This window comes from Bos taurus, chromosome 8 (genome assembly GCF_002263795.3).
Source record: "Bos taurus isolate L1 Dominette 01449 registration number 42190680 breed Hereford chromosome 8, ARS-UCD2.0, whole genome shotgun sequence".
Classification (NCBI taxonomy): Eukaryota; Metazoa; Chordata; class Mammalia; order Artiodactyla; family Bovidae; genus Bos; species Bos taurus.
Window position 1 is genome coordinate 90,037,023 of NC_037335.1, and position 16,926 is coordinate 90,053,948.

Here is a 16,926-nt window from a genome sequence, read left to right on the forward strand (position 1 = left end):
GCCCTAATAGGGTGTCTACCAGGTGCCCCCAGAGGGATGTCCCATAGCTGAGCTTTTGAACTTCAAGGTTTCCCATCTGGCTCCAGATGCTACCTGAAGTATAAACGGAACCCCAGAACCTTTTACTGAACTTCTGAACCCAGTGCTTCTGCCCATAAGTGGTCGTGAAGTTGTACCTGCCTGCCTGCTAAGTCGCTTCAGTAATGTACAACTCTGTGTGACCCTATGGACCGTAGCCCGCCAGGCTCCTCTGTCCATAGGATTCTCCAGGCAAAAATATTGAAGTGGTTTGCCATTCCCTTCTCCAGGGGATCTTCCCAACCCAGGGATCGAACCCAAGTCTCTTAGTCTCTTAACGTCTCCTGCATTGGTGTTTGGGCTTCCCAGATAGCACTAGTGGTAAAGAATCTGCCTGCCAGTGCAGGAGACGTTAATCTAGGACTGAAAACCACTGGTCAAGAACAGAGATTTCAATCCTAGCTACACATCAGAATCACCTGGGAGGCTTTCTAAACAGCCTGTGTATATTCCAGCTCCGCCCTCAAAGACCTGAATTTCATTAAGAGCAGCAGCAGCAGTTTTCAGACTTGACCTCACACTTCAATCACCTAGAGGGCAGAGGAGGGGGTGTTACTTAAATTCCCAGGCTGGACCCAGACTCATCCAAGTAGACTTCCTGGAGGAGCAATCAGAGAGACTACAGTGTGCCCCCAAGGCTGTGACCCAGAGATCCAAAAGATCCAAGATCCCTGGGACCTCCAACCCCCTTTGGGGGGTCCCTGTGAAATCAAAACCATTTTCTTTACAACACCCAGATGTAATTTGCCTCTGCTCTTTTCCTCTCTTCCTATATTCTCTCTGTGATTCCCAGAGGCCCAGAGAGCTGGTATAGCAAAGGGAATGCAAAGAACTGAGAAACCAGCTTCTGAGTCTTGTTCTGCCATTCTTCTAAGACAGTGTTCAGGTTTTGAGACTATGGTTGCTTTTCTTAAAAAATACCAAAAGTTAACAAGTAATGTAACCAGTTTATTGTTGTCCAGTCGCTAAGACTCTGCGACGTCATGGACTGCAGCACAGGTTTATTATGGTTATTTTTACTGAATTAGTGAATATTTTGAGATTTCTCGGTTTCAATTTCTTTTTTTCCCTTTTTGTAAATTCTCAGTTTTCAATTTCTAACATGGTAAATATTTGACAGAACCCAGAGAAGCCAGTTTAGACTCTACCCCTTGCCAGAGTAGTAACCTAAATTACTAACCTCTAACCTTTATTTTCCTATAAATGGGGATAATGTCTACCTCACAGCAATACTAAGAGGATTTACTCAAAGCAGGGCTTTTTAAATCAGTATTAAAAACAGGCAGTTAATACGTGGGCTGGTCCCTCACCCAGCCCCACCCTCCTGTCAAGGATTTACATTTTTACCTGGATTCTTGGCTCAGGAACCTTGATTCGCTCAGCCAGAGCCATTCTGACATTAATATCGGGGTAAGCGTCACTTTTGAAAGCCTCAAAAAGAATCTTGGACTGATTTTTGTCGTACTTGGTTCTCCTGCGCCTCTGGCCTTCTTGAGACTCTGGAGCAGGTCCAGAAAAAGACTCTAGAACAGATCCAGAACAAGAAACAGACTTCAGCCTCAGGCCTCACATTTCGGTTCACTTGTAACCCCGGGATCTGTGTGTGAGAACTGAGACTTGCTCAATCTGCAGCCTCCCAAAGAGAAGGAATTTTGTTTCTGGGCAGGAAGCTTAGGCCCCCTTGCAGAGCTCTCGCAAGCCCACTCCTGGGATTCTGCTCCTGGCCTGGCACCTTCTGAGGAATCCCATGAAATACCGACTCTCCCTCAGCTCCCAACTCAGGGATTCCACCTGCACATCCTACCGATACCAAAGATGTCAGTGCACCCCAAACAATTCTTGGGGCATCTGCCATATAAACTATAATGACAACACAATGCACAGGTCCAGACACTGGCCTGGGAATGCCCAGATGTGTCTGTCAAGACCCCCACTAATATGTACCCACCACCTATGAGAGGACTCAAAATATACAGCTATTAGGAGATGTCAAAAATTTAAACGAAGAAATCTCATCTGAGAAAAACCAAATATCGTGGAATCATACACATTAATATTTGCATTTCTGCTTGTAACTAGGGCAAGCTCCTCAGTCCTCAATTTTAGCTTTGGGCTCCCAAGTGCATTAGAACTGGGCTCACTACTGACTCAGTTCTAAACCAAATTCACTCTCTGATGAAAAATGGGCAAAATATCAGGTTCTGGAGAAGTTAGGCTCCCTTCCCCCTTTAGGCCCTCCTCAAAGCAATCTAGAACCGCTGCATCCTGCAAAGTGAACTTTGCACATTTCTGAATTTAAGGGGGGAAAAAAAAAAAAGTACCATGATGGGTGCCTACTACCATCTTGAGCTCCTTCTCTAAGGAGGCTTTTTCAGGGCCTGGTCTAGTTAGCCTTCCCCCCTTTCTAAGTCTCAGCACTAAATGGCACAGTAAACAGAAAACTTCAAATCACTCCAGGTGAGCCCTGCCGATACCCCACAGCCCAGACTCTCCGCATTAGTCACAATAGCCCTCGTCCCAAGGACTTACCCTCCGAAGACATGGTGAGGATGGGCCTCCAGACGAGCAAGGAACTTCAGTGAGAACTGCCTCCCTCTCTCCTGGAGTCCGGTAGAGGCACTGGAGGGACCCACCCAGTCAAGCCCCTTTTAAACACCTTCCAAGGCCCCCTCCCTTAATGCAATCTTCTCTAAAAGTAGTTCTGGGAGTGGCCAGGCGCTCTCGGAAGAGCACTAGTTCCGGTGCGTTCAACTCCCGGACTTTGCGCAGCTACTGAGACATTGAGCACTGGGTCAGGATTTAGGAAACCTGATTGGAGATTGCCCCCACCCCGTCGCAGAATAGCGTAGACCAGACCACACAGCGTCATCAAGGTGATTGGTTTTAAGGGATATGACGGCAGATGAATTAGTTAAGGAATGAAAGTCAACTCTTCTGCACCCACAATATACCCAAGTGCAGTGCGGCAAGCGTCGCCCAACAGCAAACGTCCCCCAGTAGCAAACATAGGGCCAGACTGAGTCACACTTTCCTACCCCGCTACTACAGAACTTGCTACTGAAATTTCCTTATCCATTTCCTCTGATCAACATTTAAATAAAGAAAAAAAAAATTTTTTTAATCATGAAATGGACTTTATTATAAAAGCTGCTGCTGTGCCTATCTAATACATAGAAGGTCATGAGTCAAGATTTAGACATTTATGCTGTATATCAGGGCCCACTTTTCTTGAATTCCAATGGACTGAGCAAATCTCAAGGGAATTTTAGTAGAATATAATTCCAGGAAAATAGAAAGGAAATAAGTTGCAAACTGCCCCCAAGGTGCAGGTACCAGGAGAGAAAGGGGTGGGAAGCTGTATGACCTTTTGCTTATCTCGTTGTGGTGATTAACAAGCAGGGTGGGGCACTAGATACGATCACATTTTGTTGTTGCTGTTGTTCAATCACTCAGTCGCATCTTACTCTTAGCAACCCCTTGGACTGCAGCACGCCAGGCTTCCCTGTCCTTCACTATCTCCAGGATTTTGCTCAAACTCATGTCAATTGAGTCCGGATGCTATTTATAACCACCTCAACCTCTGCTGCCCCCTCTTCTCCTGCCCTCAGTCTTTCTCAGCATTAGGGTCTTTTCCACCTCTTCACATCAGGTGGTCAAAGTATTGTAGCTTCAGTTTCAGCATCAGTCTTTGCAGTGAATATTCAGGGTTGAATTCCTTCAGGATTGAATTGACTGGTTTGGTCTCCTTGCAGTCCAAGAGACTTCAAGAGTGTTCTCCAGCAGTTAGAAAGCATCAACTTTATGGTCCAACTCTCACATCCATGTGGGTGGATGTATACTCAATCATGTCCAACACTTTGTGATGCTATGGACTGTAGCCTGCCAGGTTCCTCTGTCCATGGAATTTCCCAGGCAAGCATACTGGAGTGGGTTGCCATTTTCTACTCCAGGGGATATTCCTGACCCAGAGATCAAAACTGTGTCTCTTGCATATCCTGCCTTGACAGGCAGATTCTTTACCACTGTGCCACCTGGGAAGCCCCAGTTCACATCCATACATGACTACTGGAAAAACCATAGTTTTGACTAGACGGAGCTTTGTCAGCAAAGTGATGTCTTTGCTTTTCAATGGACTGCCTACGTTTGTCATAGTTTTCCTTCCAAGGAGCAAGCCTATTTTAATTTCATGGCTACAGTCACCATCTGCAGTTATTTGGAAGCCCAAGAAAAGAAAACCTGTCACTGTTTCCACTTTTTCCCCTTCTATTTGCCATGAAGTGATGCAACCAGATGCCGTGATCTTAGTTTTTTGAATGCTGAGTTTTAAGCCAGCTTTTTCACTATCCTCTTTGACCTTCATCAACAAGTTCTTAAGTTCCTCTTCACTTTCTGCCTTATAATGGTATCATAAACGGTAAAGAATCTGCCTGCCATGCAGGAGACCAGGGTTCGATTCCTGGGTTGGGAAGTTCCTCTGGAGAAGGGAATGGCAATCCACTCCAGTATTCTTACCTGGAGAATTCCATGGACAGAGAAGCCTGGTGGGCTACAGTCCGTGGGGTCACAAAGAGTCGGACACGACTGTGAGCGACTAACACACACATAACACACACACATATTTCTCCCAGCAGTCTTGATTCCAGCTTGTGATTCATCTAGCCCAGCATTTCCCATGATGAGCTTCCCTGGGGACTCAGTGTTGAAAATCCTCCTACCTATGCAGGAGATGCAGTTCAATCCCTAGGTTGGGAAGATCCTCTGGAGATGGGGATGGCTACCCACTCCAGTATTATTGCTCATAGAAGTCCAAGGACAGAGGAGCCTGGTGGGCTATAGTCCATGGGGTTACAAAGAGTCAGCATGACTGAGCAACTAACACTTTCTCTTTACAAATATGAAAAATAAGCAGGGTGACAATATATAGCCTTCAAGTACTCCTTTCCCAATTTTGAACCAGTCCATTGTTCCATGTCCAGTTCTGACTGTTACTTCTTGACCTGCATAAGGTTTCTTAGGAGGCAGGTAAGGTTTATCAGGAGGCTGGTATTCCCATCTTTTTAACAATTTTCCACAGTTTGTTGTGATCCATACCAAAGGCTTTTGACCACTATCCGGTGTTTTCTTTCAAGCTCCATAGTTTTTATTTGTTTTGTTTTGCTTCTGGCCGGATTAATTTGCAACTTGTTCAATTAATTTGGCATTGCCTCAGAGAAAACGAAATTATTTCCTCCAAAGTCTGTCCTGAGCTGAAAGATTTAAATAGCAAGAGCAAACCTGGAAAGATCCAAGTGTTGAGAAGTAGAGGGGAAAGTATTGTTGAATATTGTCAAAAAGACAACCTCAAAATGCCATATGAAGCTTTTCTGATGGTCTCCCATGGAGAATTCCATCTCAGAAACCTGCTTTCTGCTCTGCATTCCAGGAAGCTCAGAAATACATGGGCACTGGCCTCCTATTCTGCTCTGAGGATGGTTCTGCTGACCCATCTCACTCCTGCAGAGATGGGTAGCAGACCGAAAACCCAGAATGCTTCCAATCCTGAAAGGCTCTCCATCGGCACCAGTTCTGGTTAGAAGTGATCTTCATAGCTGTGTGTCCATGAAGGATGTACTCTGTTTGAAAAAGTTTAGCATCAGAGGGTCCACCTCGGGCAGAAGGAACCACCTTATGGGTGTGATAGTTCCCACTCCTTCACCAGGGAACAGCTACATCAGCTCCAAGCAGTTGTACTTCCCCACCCACACATAGCCCCATAAGACCCCACAAGACTCCCCCTCAGCCCCACAAGATCCAACAGCCACCCCAAAAAGACCCCAAATGACCCCACAACAACCCAACAAGACTCCACACCACGCTATCCCACATAATGCCCAAGAGCCACTACCACCTCTTTATCACTTGAACCTCTCACTTCATTTCTTGTTCCTAAATTTGAGAAGACTACTGCACTTTCAGGGGATGGTGAGTGTCAAGCTCTGTGCAGGGAGGAGAGAGATGAACAGGAGGTGCAGGAGTGGAGAAACCATGGAGAATTTGCGGGGAAGCAGAGGGAGCTCAATACACGTGTGGACATGGATTTTTGGAGAAACACTTTAGAATGGGAGAAATTCAAGTGTTATTATTACAGGAAAGTGTGCATCAAAGCAGAAATAAGGTGACCAATGTTTCAATGCCACAAAAGGATGCATCCAAAGCTCAAAGGATCTGGATTTCTGCTCTGGGCCAAGCCCTGCCCTTGTATTAATTGGTCCCCATAACTGCTCTCATCCCATTTCTTCAAGAGTGGAGGCCAAGCCCAAAAGTCCGTTTAAAGGCACAGTCCTGGAATCCAAGACAATTTGGGCAGTAAACTGCTGCCCTTTTTCCTCCTCTGAAACAGGCTCTGAGGGTGTTTATAACCAATACAGTGGCTGAGCCACATTTATAACCAATACATGGCTGAGCCACGCTGGGCACCTGAACGTGGCAAGTCCAAACTGAGATGTGCTGTGACTGTAAAACACACCCTGAACTGTGGGGTTGTTTTGTTTGCTTGTTTGTTTTCTTTTTTTGCCCCATGGTGTGGCATGCAGGATCTTAATTTCTCAACCAGAGACTGAACCCATGCTTCCTGCAGTGGAAGCTTAGAGTCTTAAGTACTGGACATCCAGGGAAGCCCTGGCACACTGCATTTTGGACACTCAGCACAAAACACACGATGTGAAACAGCTCTGTCCAAGAAAAAAAATACTCAATAGCCAATCTAAGAAATAAATGGAAAATTTTATTCAAGCCAATCTGAGGATTACAACCCAGGAGACAGTCTCTCAGAAAGCACTGAGGACTGTTCCACCCATTAGAACTCAAAGATCCATTAGAGGTCAAAGCACAGTTATATAAACTTTTGAGACAAAGGGTTATACGTAAGAGAAACATATTGATAGTTTACATGATCTAACAGGCAAGTAGTGAGTCATCGTGACTCCTTACAGAATTGAGAAAGGAATGTTATCTCCTAAAGAGTTACCTTGCTGGCACTGATAGAAAATTGTTGGGGTTTTTAGTTAATTTCTTGTTGGTGAGCAGGCATTCCTGTGTCTTCTAGATCTTCTAAGGAGATCTAGTCTGTGTACAGTGCAGATGCACAATGCATATGAAGGGGAGAGAAGAGTGACTCAAACAGCAGATAAAATTTTAGGTTCAATTTTTCTTGTCCTGCCTTAAAACAATTTTGTTTCATCAGCTCAGTGATTTTTATATGCCTTACACAGTCAAAACAACATTTTTTACATACCGGGCAAAATAAAATGTGTTAGTAAAATCAATGTCACCCATTTCTTCTTACCTTTTTAATGTGGTTATTATAAAATTTAAAATCACCCATGTGGCTCACATTATATTAAGAGTCTGTGCCGTTAATTGCTATGCAGTCCCTCTGCACCTATGAGGTGCCAGATAATGGGCAAGATCCTAAAGATAATTTATGAGCAAGACAAATAGTATTCCTCTGTGGCTTCAGGAAGCTTCCACGTTCCTCATGGGAGAAGGCCAAAGCTTCAGATTCCTTTAGCACAGAGGCCCCCAACCCCTGGGCTCTATTGCCTGATGATCTGAGGTGGAGCTGATGTGATAATAATAGAAATTAAGTGCACAATAAATGTAAGGCACTTGAATCATCTGGAAACCATCCCCAACCCCTTCCCCCACCCCCACCCCACCCCCTTCACCCTCACACTTGTCTGTGGAAAAACTGTCTTCCATAAAACCAGTTGTGCCAAAAAACACTGTGGACTGCTGCGTTAGAAAATAACAGGGAAAAAATTTAAAAAAAAATTTAAGGAAGTTTATCTTTACCTCCAGAGACATTTGACAATTGGTCTATCCCAGATTATGTTTATTATTCAATTGAAGAGTATCAGACACTCATCACTCATAAATTAATGTTTTCCCATAAGAAATGGCAGATTTTGTAACAGAGTTGTGAATACTTGTTGATTATTTGAGGTTAGTATTTCAAGAATCATGCCAAATTTTTTTTTTAAAGCATAACAGCAATAGATGGAAATAGAGAGAGCGAAGGGGAAAAAAAGATTGCGTGTGAGAGAGAGATGGAGATTGAGGGTGATTGAGAGGGAGTCAAAAAGAGTCGGTTCATGAATGTCTTCACGATTCAGACCCTCAGGACAACACTTGGCTAAAATGAACTCCATGGGACTCCCCTGGTGGTCCATTGGCTAAGATTCCAAGTTCTCAATGCAGGGGACCTGAGTTTGATCCTTGGTCAGGGAACTAGATCCCACAGCCACAACTAAGAGTTCACATGCTTCAACTAAAGACCCTGCATGCCACAACTAAGACCCAGCCCAGCCAAATAAATATTTTAAAAATAATAATAACTAAAAAAATAAAATGAACTCTGTCAACTTTTATTTTGTCTCTCTGCCCCTCTCCCCCACCCCCCGATCTCCCTGTCCTTCCAATCCCTGTGACATCAGTGTTAGTCGCTTGGTCATGTCTAACTCTGTGTGACCCCATAGACTGTAGCCCACCAGGCTCCTCTGTCTATGGGATTCTCCAGGCAAGAATACTGGAGTAGGTGGCCATTTCCTTCTTCAGGGAATCTTCCCAACCCAGGGATCCAGCTGAAGCTCCTGCACTGAGGCGGATTCTTTATCCTCTGAGCCACCAGGGAAGGTCAGATAGATTTTGTTGTGAATCTGGCTCCTCCCTTCCCTAGCTCCCTGAAATGGAAAGACTTGGAAAAACTCTCTAAACTTCATTTTTCTTATGTGAACAACAGAAGTAACTAAATTTGCTGCCTCACTGGGTTTTCATATAAAGTGCCTTTCAGTAGGTTCTGGCATGTGTTATGTGCTTATTAAACATTAGCTATTTTATTTTCTTCAAAAATATGAGGACCAATAAATTAATGCTCTTATTTTATGCCTGAAATTTCCCTGATTCAGAGCTCACAGGGAAGAAAGAGCAGCCTGAGCAGACAAAGGATTATGAATGATATCCTGGGGCACTCCAGGGGCTTTTAGCCATGTCAGTTCTAGGCTAAGCAAAGGATTCAGGTCTTCCTTGATTAACTCATTAAAAATGACTACAGGGCACTCAGCTGTGCTAGGGCTAATTAAGGGAAAAGACAGCAGAGGATGGAGCTGATTTGTAGCACAAAGAACCACAAAGAAATCTGGGATTAAAAGATTTAGTAGATTTGGGCGAAGGTGCTGTTATGCCTTCCAGTGGGGCTGGCGGGGCCTCTGCGGGCTCTGCGAACGAAGCTACCGAAATTCCAGACAAAGTGGGAGACTGGCTTTGGGGCATCTACCACTTCAGCACCAATAAGAATGACTTCCAGAGGAACTTGTTCTTCAATTTGGGCCTTTGCTGCTGGAGTTTGGCTGGCCAGGAATTTGAGTTACGTTGACCAAATAGCATCTCAGCCTGGATGTAACCATAAAGACACGTGGAACCCCTGTGCTGTACTTGAACCTTCCAAAAACAGAGCCTTCAATCTGTGACCATCACAGGACTTGCCCTGATGGCAGCTGAAGTTTTATTCAGATGGGTACTTTTCCTTCCCTGCCTGATTTACTTTTCTTCGTTGAGTCCACTCAGGCACCCTTTGCAGGTCAGCGGGCAGGCTTCAGCTAAAGTGTTGTTCTCTGTTCTGTAAAGTTCTATACAACAAGGGTGTGATCCCTGGGTCGGGAAGATCCCCTGGAGGGCACAGCAACCCACTCCAGTATTGTTGCCTGGAGAATCCCATGGACAGAGGAGCCTGGCGGGCCATAGTCCATAACATTGCAAAGAGTTGGACACGACTGAAGCAACTTAGCACACATACATAGTTCCTAAGTTTTGTCAGGGGATGATCTTTGTTCTTGTCCTGAAGAATAATTTAATTAACAAAGACTGTATACACACACACACACAATAAAAAACACCCAAAGATTTAGAACATTTGGAGTCAAATTCATGCTCCAGCACTTATATGCAACATTCTGGGTCCCTAAATACCTTATGATTTAACTTCTCTGAATCTAGGTATCGTCACATGTAATTCTCACAACACCACTGGTAAAACCCACTATGCTTGTAATGACTTAATAATGATGAACATTTTTTGAGGACTTAATGACTTATTATTCTCTCATTAAACCATTGGTGACTGCAGCCATGAAATTAAAAGACGCTTACTCCTTGGAAGGAAGGTTATGACCAACCTAGATAGCATATTCAAAAGCAGAGACATTACTTTGCCAACAAAGGTTCGTCTAGTCAAGGCTATGGTTTTTCCTGTGGTCATGTATGGATGTGAGAGTTGGACTGTGAAGAAGGCTGAGCGCCGAAGAATTGATGCTTTTGAACTGTGGTGTTGGAGAAGACTCTTGAGAGTCCCTTGGACTGCAAGGAGATCCAACCAGTCCATTCTGAAGGAGATCAACCCTGGGATTTCTTTGGAAGAAATGATGGTAAAGCCGAAACTCCAGTACTTTGGCCACCTCATGCGAAGAGTTGACTCATTGGAAAAGACTCTGATGCTGGGAGGGCTTGGGGGCAGGAGGAGAAGGGGACGACAGAGGATGAGATGGCTGGATGGCATCACTGACTCGATGGACGTGAGTCTGAGTGAACTCCGGGAGTTGGTGATGGACACGGAGGCCTGGCGTGCTGCGATTCATGGGGTCGAAAAGAGTCGGACATGACTGAGCGACTGATCTGATCTGATCTAAACCATTGGAGCAACCCTCTTCAGTGGATACTAGCAGTATCTCATTTGAAGAGAAAAACACTCAGCAATTGTTGTGGTCTTCAGCTGATGAGGAGCACTTTGAGAAATCCACTGCAACTACTTTGGTTTTATCCCCTGCACTAGGCCTCTACATGTTAATGTTCCAAGAGCAACTGCAGTTTCTCTAAGTTGGAACCTTGGTCCATGGCCCTCTCCCTAGAAGAGCACACCATGGGCACTCATAGAGCTTTATTGACTTACTGCTTGATGATGCGAAGAGTGGTGGAAAGGACTTCCCTGTTGGTCCAGTGTTAAGAATCTGCCTGCCAATGCAGGGGACACGGGTTTGATCCCTGGTTTGGGAAGATTCCACGTGCCTTGGGGCAGCTGAGCCCCTGTGCCACAACTACTGAAGCCCGAGAGCTGTAGAGCCCATGTTCACTGAAAACCTGTGCACAGCAACAAAACCCATTACAGCCAAAAATAAATAAGTTAAAAAGTGGTAGAGAGCCACTGATTCACTTTAGTACTTGAGAAAATACTGAATTTTCTGAGATAAGCAGCTATGGAGGGGAACTGGAAGATTGCCAGTAGTATCTTAAAGCATTCGCTGCTGTGTGTTCAATCTTCAAAAGGTCGTGTATGAGAGCAGCCACCTCCTTCCGCTGAGGGAACTGCAGGCACTGGAGTAGGCATTTCTCCTCTTCACAAAAAGGAATTTATCGAGTGCACTTGAGTCATCTTGCTCAGTTTCTCAGTCATGTCTGACTTTGCAACCCCATGGACTGCAGCCCACCAGCCTCCTCTGTCCATAGGATTTTCCAGGCAAGAATACTAAAGTGGGTTGCCATTTCCTTCTCTAGGGGATTTTCATGACTTAAGAATTGAACATGCAACTCTTGCACTGTCAGGCAGATTCTTTACCACTGAGTCATCTTGAGACCTTACTGAAAATACAGAGTCTGATTCAGTAGGTCTAGGGTGCTGCTGGGCATCTACATCACAGCAAGCTCCCAGGGGTTGACAGTGCTGCTGGCTTGCAAATTGCATTTTGTGCAACTAGTCAAGAGTTCATACTCTGTTTCTCATGTGTTTCCCCCAACCCTATCCAAGCCAAGGGGCTCGAAAGTTGTCTCAGAAAGTGAGTGCACAGAATAGCCTAAGCTCCCACGAAGCTCCCTAGGACTAAGAGAAGACTTTCCGTTTCCTGAGAAAGAGATCACTGTTAAATTCTGAAAGCCAAAGAAAAAGAGACTCTAAGAAAGCAGAGGGAGAGGAGTGGCTCACTACTTATAAGAGATCCTCATGTGTGTTCACGCTGTCGATTCAGTCATGCCCAACTCTATGCAACCCTATGGACTGTAGCCCGCCAGACTCCCCTGTCCATGGGATTAAGTGCTAATTTCTCCCTAGAAACCAGGACTGCCAGAAGGTAGTGGGATGACACTGAAAGTGCTGAAAATAGAAACTGTCAACCAAGAATTCTACATCTGGCATAACTATACTTCACAAATGAAGGAGGAATTAAGATCTGCCCCACAACAAATTCTAAAAGGAGTTCTTTGGGCTGAAATAAAAGGACTCTTGAGAGTAACTTGAATCAACATGGCATCAGTAAAGATAACTACATAAGTAAGTGTGGAAATGACAACATAAATATAAATGCTCTGTGTAATTATATTTTTCCTATTTGATTTAAAAGACAAGTGCATAACACAATAATTATAAATCTGTATTGATGGTCACAGTATGTATAAAGATTGATTCGTATAATAATAACAACATAAAGGAGAGGGGAAGGAACAGAGCTTATATAGGAACAAAGTTTTTCCACATGGCTGAAATTTAGTATTAATTAAAATTATTGATTGTTGGGAATTCCCTGGCTGTCCAATGGTTAGGACTCCACACTTTCATTGCCGAGGGCACAGGTTGGGGAACTAAGATCCTGCAAGTCACATGCAAGGTAAAACAAAATGTTAGATTGTTTTAAATTAAGATGCTAATTTTACTACCCAGAGAAACATTAAGAAAAAAGATTTTTTAATATCGTAAACAAAATGACAAGAGAATTGAAACAGAACACACTAGAAAACATCTACTTAATACAAAAGAAGCTGATAATAGAGGAACAGAGAAATGAAAAAGACATGGAAAATAAATATCAATTAGTAGATGTAAATCCTACTTCAGAAATCATTACAACAAATGCTAATGAATTAGGCATTCCAATCAAAAGAGAGAGATTGACAGAATGGATTTTCCCAAAAACATGATCCAATTATAAGCTGTATACAAGAGAGTCTCTTTAGAAAGTTAAAAGATGAGAAAAGATACAGAATGTAAATAGAAACCAAGAGAGTCAAGTGGTTATACTGGTTTGAGTCAACATAGACTTTAAGACAAAAACTGTTACTGGAAACAAAGGACACTTTATAGAGGTATTTAAGGAAATAAATAGGACAATCCAATAGGAAAAATGATTATACAAACATATTCACTTAACAATAGACGTCTATATTACAGTGAAACGAAACCAGACTTAAAACTGAAAGGAGCAACACATAATTCAACAATAAAAGTTGAAAACATCATGTCCCACTTTCAATAATAAAACAACTAGGCAAAAGAAAAGCCAGGAAATGAAAGACTAGAACAACACTAAAACACGGTTAGATCCAGCAGACGTCTGTAGATAGCATGTGGTCTCTTCCTGGACCACAGATTGAACCCGTGTTCCCTGTACTGCAAGGCAGGTTCTTAACCACTGGACCACCAGCAAGTCCCCGTGATTACTGTTTTAATGATTTTTTTAGAGGAAATTTAAAAATTTTAGAACAGTTTTAGATTTACAGAAAAATCGCAATAATGCAGCTTGCACATACTTCAAAACCCAGTTTCTTCTATTAACATTTTGTATTTAGTATGGCACATCTACAATAATTAATAAATGAATGTTGACACATTATTATTGACCGAAGTCCATACTTTATTCAGATTTCCTTAGTTTTTACCGAATATGTTTTTTTCTGTCCTAGTATTCTAAGATATCAAGTTCTATTTCATTGTCATGTCTCTCTAGGCTCCTCTTGGTTATGGGCTTCCCTTGTGGCTCAGCTGGTAAAGAATCAGCCTGCAATGCAGGAGACCTGGGTTCGATCCCTGGGTTGGGAGATCCCCTGGAGAAGGGAAAGCCTACCCACTCCAGTATTCTGCCCTGGAGAATTCCATGGACTGTATAGTTCATGGGGTCACAAAGAATCGGACACAACTGAATGACTTTCACTTGGCTATGGCAGTTTCTCAGACCTTCCTTGTTCTTGATGACCTTGCCAGTTTTGAGGAGTGTTGTTCACCTTTTTGTAGAATGGCCCACGTTCGGGATTTGCGTCATGTTTCCTCATGATCTGATAGAGATTATGGGATTTGGGAAGGAAGACAACAGAGGTAAAGTGCCATTCTCTCCACATACTAGTACTATCAGCACGGCTTATCACTAGTAATGACCTTATCTCTTGACTGAGGTGGAGTCTTGTCAGATTTCTTCCCTGTATAGTATTTTTCATTTGATTTCACTTGATTTTCATTTCAGATGAGATGGGTGAATGGCATCACCAATGCAATGAACATGAACTTGGGCAAACTTCAGGAGCTAGTGAGGGACAGGGAGGCCTGGCATGCTGCAGTCCATGGGGTCACAAAGAATTGAACATGACTGGGCCACTGAACAACAACAATATAGTCTTTTATTAACTTTTCATATTGTCCTCTTTGACAGTATGACACGACATACAGTCAGCAGTTAAAAAGTGGGGAGCTATTCACGCACTGGAAAGACAACAACTTACAGAAATGAAAATATGTAACAGGGAGAGGGAGAGAGGAAGGGAGAGAAAAGTCCACATGTATTACAGGGACTCAGCCACACCATATATCACTAAAGTTTAATTCCCTTTAATTGTAGGGTCAAAAAAGATACTTAGGAATTGATTGATAGCCTAGATCCTGCAAAATCTGCTGTTCTGAGGGGAAGAGGCATCTGTAAATTTCAACAAAATTCCTGGAAAGAATTAATGTGAAATTTTCTGAAGCCACAGAAAAACATCAAAAGAAGCATTAAAATAACCCTAATATTAGGGTTATTTTGTTATCACTAATATTGTGATAGTGTGGCTGACAACAAACTGTGGAAAATTCTTAAAGAGATAGGAATACCAGACCACCCTACCTGCCTCCTGAGAAATCTGTATGCAGGTCAAGAAACAACTAGTACTAGACATGGAACAACAGACTGGTTCCAAATTGGGCAAGGAGTACGTCAACGCTGTATATTGTCACCCTGCTTATTTAACTTCTATGCAGAGTAAATCATGAGAAATGCTGGGCTGGATAAAGCACAAGCTGGGGTCAAGATTGCCTGGAGAAACACCAATAACCTCAGATATGCAGATAACAGCACCCTTATGGGAGAAAGCAGAGAAGAATTAAAGAGCCTCTTGAACAAAGTGAAAGAGAGTGGAAAGTCTGGCTTAAAATTCAGCATTCAGAAAACTAAGATATGGCATCTGGTCCCATCACTTCATGGCAAACAGAGAGGGAAACAATGGAAACAGTGAGAGACTTTCTTTTCTTGGGCTCCAAAATCACTACAGATGGTGATTGCAGCCATGAAATTAAAAGACACTTACTCCTTGGAAGGAAAGTTATGACCAACCTAGATAGCATATTGGAGAAGGCAATGGAAACCCACTCCAGTACTCTTGCCTGGAAAACCCCATGGATGGAGGGAGGAGCCTGGTAGGCTGCCGTCTATGGGGTCGCACAGAGTCGGACACAATTGAAGTGACTTAGCAAACAGCATATTAAAAAGCAGAGACATTACTTTGCCAACAAAGGTTCGTCTAGTCAAAGCTATGGTTTTTCCAGTAGTCACATATGGATGTGAGAGTTGAACCATAAAGAAAGCTGAGTGCTGAAGAATTGATACTTTTGAACTGCGGTATTGGAGAAGACTCTTGAGAGTCCCTTGGACTGCAAGTAGATCCAACCAGTCAATCCTAAAGGAAATCAGTCCTGAATATTCATTGGAAGGACTGATGTTGAAGTTGAAGCTCTAATACTCTGGCCACCTGATTCCAATAACTGACTCATTGGAAAAGACCCTGATGCTGGGAATGATTGAAGGCAGGAGGAGAAGGGGATGACAGAGGATGAGATGGTTGGATGGCATCATCGACTCGATGGAAACTAGTTTGAGCAAGTTCTGGGAGTTGGTGATGGACAGGGAAGCCTGGTGTGCTACAGTCCATGAGGTCGAAAAGAGTCGGACACGACTGAGCAACTGAACTGAATTGAACTGAACTGAAGGAAGGTATACCAAATTGTGCAGAAATAAGGAATAGAGTAACTCTATGGTATTGATATTTTTAGAATAGAATTTAAACATGAATAAATTTAAATTTCATGATAAAATTTTATAATTATTGCAATTGTTTATATTTTATATGTTGTTTAAGGTCTTTGTAAATGTGTTGTTGCCATATGAGTTACTTGAGAGAAATTAACTGGAATCATTACTGATGTTTACACGTTTAAGAAAATGAACTTTCATAGTCCAACTCTTTGCTATCCCATGGACTATAGCCTGCCAGGCTCCTCTGCCCATGGGATTCTCCAGGTAAGAATACCTGAGTGGGTTGCTATTCCTTTTTCCAGGGGATCTTCCCAACCCAGGGATCAAACCCAGGCCTCCTGTATTGCAGGCAGAGTCTTAACCATCTGAGTCACCAGGGAAGCCCAAGGTATTTGAGAGAAATTAATCACAATCATTACTGATGTATACAAGGTTAAGAAAATGAACTTTCATAGTTTTATCTTTTAGATAATTTAATAAATTGAAACTTAAATTACAAAAAAAAAAAAAGTGGGGGGGGTTATGCTGCGTCTCCTGAGAGCAGAGTACTTGCATAAAATATCTGGAATTCTTCTGAATAGGATACTTCCTATTACCCTTTATTTATTTATCATTTATTTATTAATAGTAATTCATGGATATTTATTTTATACTTTTGCCCACCAGGCTCCTCCATCCATGGGACCCTCCAGGCAAGAGTACGTGCTTGGGCTCA